We start from the raw sequence: 5,579 nt of genomic DNA on the forward strand, positions 1-5,579 counted from the left end.
TGCTCTGGTTGCCATGGTAACACCGGCCTGTAGTCAGTAATCAGTTCATCAGTTCAGAGAGGTTAACTACAGACCACAGAGTGTCGACGTCGTCCCTGAAGGACAAAACTTTATTTACCAAAATAAAAAATGTGCACCCAGTTTAACACCATTTCAAAACCAGATTAAACCCAGTTTCCAACCAGTTCTAAACCAGTTTGAAGCCCCGGGTTCTGCCGTCAGAGAGGAACCTGGTGGAGCAGAGGTCACGTGGTGTCAAACGTGGCAGCAGGTAAAAAGGATAGAAACAAGGTGAACACAAACTTCCAATGATGATGAGGCAGGCAGGCGAGAGGAAAACCAGGAGCGGAGTCCGAAACACAAACATGTTGAGAGGAAGAGGCCGGCAGGAATGAAGTCCGGATGAATCCAGATGCAATAATCCCCAGAAAACAGGCCCAGGGTCTCCAAACGGAGAGACAACCAAGACCAACTGGACCAACAACAGAGACCTGTACACACACACAAGGTGGCAGGGTGATTAAACACAGGTGAGACACATCAGGTAATCACAGGGAAGACACAGACAGGAAATAAAGACAGACAGCAGAGACATTTCAAAATAAAACAGGAAACAACATCAACATTTCCTTTAATCCACCTTTTACAGCAACATGTTGAAGTTTAACTGACACGAAGTCGACAGTTTGACGTGAAACACACAGTCCAAAGGGAGAACTGGACTCAGACTGGACACCAGTGTGACCACTGTCCGGTCCACCGGTCAAACTGGAAACATGGGCGGCAGAAAACCCTGATCCTGTGTCAGAGACTCAGACGAGGACTCTTGACTGTGAAACTAAAGACAGCTGAATGAGCTGTGTTCCAGTAAAGCTCCACCTCTTCCTGTATGCAGATATCCACTGAGGACAGCACATGATGATCAGAGCAGAGAGCAGGCGGACGGCCAGAGAGACGGTCTACCTGGACATGGATCACCTGTTGGTGCTGCTGCTGCTGCTGTGGAGCTCAGGTAGGACTTTAAACAGCATGTGTTAGTAGGAGTCCAAGCGGTGAAGCTGCTGGAGCACGATCCGTTCTGTTCTTCTTCTTTTTCTGCTAAAACTGTTTGTGCTGCTAAACATTAGCCTCAGATGTTCAGTTGTGTCCAGGTGTATCAGGTGTTCAGAGGGCTGTACTACGAAGCAGGTTGGACACATCCAGGCTTTCTTGGCTTCAGCTCGACGAAACCTTAAACTGACGGCTGAATTTATTTACAATAAGAAAATTAAAAAGATTATTTGTGTTTTCATTTGATTTCAAGATGAGGTTAAATTAAGTGGAGATCGTTCATAGAAAAGATATAAATTCAAGTATGATGCAAATTAACGACAACAGTTATAAACGAGAAATCTGTGCTTGCAAAAGGTTCCCAGGAACGTATTTAATATGCACAAACAGAAATAAACAGGGGAATACAGACGCTTTCTCAGCTGTAGGCTGAAAGGAAGAGGTGTCATGTGAAAGGGTTTAAACTGCAGTCAGAGATAATGGGTTTCACCACGGCAATCATCTTTGTTACCTTCATCAGGCTCTTATCTCGTTCCCATTAAATTCTGACGCGTCATGTGACTCTTCTTCTGCACAAAATGGACCAATGGCAGAAAACCATTTTACAGCAAAAATCAACTCTGCTGCTGCAAAGAATGCGAGAGAGGGATGCTGGCTGACAATCGTTGTTGGACGCTCTCTGATTGTCTCCTGCTTATATGTGACGGCTGCACATCGAGCTCTTAAACTGTAAACTTGATATTTAAACATGAAACTCAAGAAGTGCACTGAGGTCTGACACTGTCCCACCATGAAGGACACGTGGACTTCACTTTAGTTTCTGGACAAATCAAAGTGAGATGAACGCTGACTAAATATTATCAGTGATAAATAACAATAATTTATTTTTTAATCTGTGCTCTATTCGCTTTGTTTATTAGCTGCAAAGTGTGAAAGAGACTCGGCAGCAAATCAGGACCGAGCATAAAAACATCATCCAGTCAGAGCTGCTAACTCTCACAGATTGACCGTGAGACTCACGCTGTTGACACTTTCACACGCTCTCACGCTGAAACATCAATTTAGTCACGTAGTGAAAAACGACTGATAACATGTAGAACTGATAACGTCAGCCTGCGGCGTGAATCGGCTCCGCCCGGCTGAAGCGACACCAGCGTACGCCGTGATCGTAATCAAGCAGACCTGCACTTGTGCTGTGAGTCACAGACATTTTGTGACAGAGTGTTAAAATAAGAAATCTAAAAATGGTTTGATGACTTTATCTTTTCCCATCTGAACATCTAAAAGCTAAGTATGGATCCATGAAGATAAGAAGGGTTATGTTCCTGTACAGGCTGCACCATAAGACAATGAGACGGTGGCTATACAGTGTTTTTATTGCTTCTATTGTTTCAAAGGGAATAAAGAGGCATGCAAACTCAGTATCCTGTAAATGGAAGTACTGTAAATGAAAATACTGTAATGATACCGTCGTTTAATTCATTGTAATTATTCAATTCAAATTGCAGTATTACAGTAACTTTCTGGCATCCAGCTGCCAGTAAGTTAATGTAAAATCTACTGCAATCTTTGGAGGGGTTTGTTTTTTTACCCGCCGACTGGATGACCAATAATGGAAAAGCGTTTCCACCACCTGCTTCTGTTGACGATTTCTGGACAGTTTGAGTTTTGCCTTTGTGAACACAAACTGGACCAGCTGGAGAACTGAGCATCTTCACATTGGTTGGATTCAGGACCCGGACCTTTAGGTGTGAACCCTTAATCTAACAGTAGCATCATATATCATCATGTAACACGTCGTTTCTTCAGCTGGGAGTCAGGTGACAGGAGGGGGTGAGACCTGATTCTTGTTGCTGTAGAAACATTTCCATCAGTGGAATTTAATCTGAAAGTGTGCAGAGACTCAGTTTGTGATGTTGCACTATGAATAAAGTGAAGCTGAGCGAGCATACTTCACTGAATGCTGAACTTTTACTCTATATAAACCAGTCTGCTGGCTGCTGTTCTGTGTATTCACATGTTCATCTCACCTACAGTAAACTGGTAAAATGACTCAGAGGGAGTTCACTGAGATGTTTCTGGGCTGATAGTGTTTTTTCTGTCCACGGCTGTGCTCCAATCACAGGACTCCAGGCTGAAGGAAATCACACCTCAACAGGTAAAGAGAGAAAGAAAAGAGAAGGAAAGAATCACAGAAGCAGAATCAGCAGTCAAGTTTTAGTTTAATCTCTTGAATTCACTTCTTTACTGATGACTCTCTGGTTTCTGTTCAGAGCCTGATGATGTCAGGTTGGTGGGAGGAGCCAGTCGCTGTGCAGGAACACTGGAGCTGAAACATCAGGGAGACTGGAGACCAGGGAGTTACTCTGACCGGACCCTGAAGACAGCAGCTGTTGTCTGTAGAGAGCTGGACTGTGGCTCTGCTGTTTCTGTAGGACAGAGAAAGGAGTCCTCAGACAGACCTGTGTGGTGGATCAGCTCTGACTGTGTTCAGCCTGGATCTGCTCTGAGGGAGTGTGCATCATCAGACTCCTCTTCCTTCATCCTGGATCTCACCTGCTCAGGTAAGCCCATCAGTGACTTCATCTATGACATCATCTCTGACAGTAATGTCCCCAGGTTGACTCACACTCAGCAGCTAGAATGGCAGCAGACTGTCTCTGGCAGCCATGACGGAGTCTGATGAGCTGCTGCCTCAGTAAATCAGGAGCTGAATGCACCAAGATATATATATGTGTATATATGAAACATGTCTGCTGCTTCAGGAGGCCCCGGGGCCAACCACCAACCAGCCTGAAAGGACTCCTCCTTCAGCTTGACGGCTTTCTTAGCCACTGGTTTCCACCAGCAGGGTCTTTGGTTGCCTCCATAACAGGCACCAGTGACCTGCTGGCAGTGTTGGGAGGTTTACTTTAGAAATGTAATCAGTAACGTAATCAGTGTACCACAAAATAAAAGTAATGTAATCTGATTACTTTGAGTTACTTTTGGATCACTTCAATGCCAAATAGGCAAATAAAGATGAGAGAGTATCAGTGATGTGTTGTCTGCCCCGTGGATTTTTATGATTTGCTTTGCACTATGTCACCACTGTGGCAGTTTCTGACCCATCAGTGACAAAAAATGTGTTTTGTATTCTTGATGATATTTAAGAGTTTGTCATTTTAAAACGTCGATGACTCATTCTGCACTTCTTATTTTAGCGTCCAATGCAAAGATTTCTCAAACAGACTTTTCTGGGGCCGGGCCCCACTGATTACTACACAAAAACAACTTTATTCACTGATTTTGATGAACCTGGATCATATTTAATGGAGAAATATTAGAAATATGACTAAAATATATTGTAGTTTTCTCTCTGATGTCCCTCTGCCTCAACTCTGTGATTCCCAGAGTTTCCTGATGGACAGATAACTTTACTTGTTGCTGGAGTTAGTTAACAGCTAACTAGCTGCTAGCTCAGTTAGCTGTCCTGTCCACTGGTCCTGTTAGCTCTGCCCGTACTGGGAGCCCGGAGCACCGGGGGAGTGTTAGTGTTTACCAGAGACTGGATGAAGGTGTTGTACTCAAGACCTGGAGGTTTTCAGGATGGGGGCGGGGGGACCAGCAGGGAGTGATGGGGGGTGCGGCGCCTGATTGGGAACCGGAGCAGCCAACGAAACCTCGCTCAGCAGCTTCGCAGTGAACACGGCATGAACAGGACCAACAGGGAATCCAGTACTGAGATGATCTACACAGAGCTTCTGATGGACATGAGAACTTGATAGTTAGCTTCACTTTTTGCTAAATGCTACCTGTAGCCTATCTGCCTGTATCTGTGGCTGGTTAGCTCGTTCGGTTAGCCGCAGCGGCGTAGCCCCGGATGTTTTTTGAAAAGCCCCGGATCTCAGAAGGATTTAAAAAAAACAAAACAACAAAAGGCCGAAAATTTTACTTTACTCGCTTAACTAATGTTACACGCGCGGGACAGAGAGGGAGAGATTGTTATTATTTATTGTCCTGCACATTAGCAGAGAATAAGATGATCCAGCTGTAGCTCTGTGTCTGTCCTCTCTGCTCCACCTTTATCAGAGGCGCTGAAATTAACCTGTGTGGATTTGTGGTGAGGTTGATCACCTGATACATGTAGGAGCCATCATACATGTTTCATTTCAAAATCGATGTTTGCCCCCCCCTCTTTCCTAATGTAAAGTTTTATCTGCATTGCCTTCCTGGCTCAGGTGATTTCGGAGCTGGCTCATATAGGAGGCGGTTTACTAAGAGACCAGTCAATCACTCACAGTCCACATCAGTCGTGGACAGAATGTAGCCTGTAGAAATGTTGAGGGAGAAGAAAAGAAGTTGCTGGAGGCCGGAGCAGCAAAGTGCCTCAATATTACAGACTTTTCTTTGTGCTGCTGTTCCTTCTAGCTGAAGGCAGCAGTGATGATGTCTGCAGCAGGGGTGGGTTCATCTAATGTACTTTTAATTTCTCTACATTTTCCATTCATACCTTCAGAACTTCAGCAGTCTGTAATCTGCATTTTGCT

The sequence above is a fragment of the Micropterus dolomieu genome, linkage group LG13 (assembly GCF_021292245.1).
Source record: "Micropterus dolomieu isolate WLL.071019.BEF.003 ecotype Adirondacks linkage group LG13, ASM2129224v1, whole genome shotgun sequence".
In the NCBI taxonomy this organism is placed as follows: domain Eukaryota; kingdom Metazoa; phylum Chordata; class Actinopteri; order Centrarchiformes; family Centrarchidae; genus Micropterus; species Micropterus dolomieu.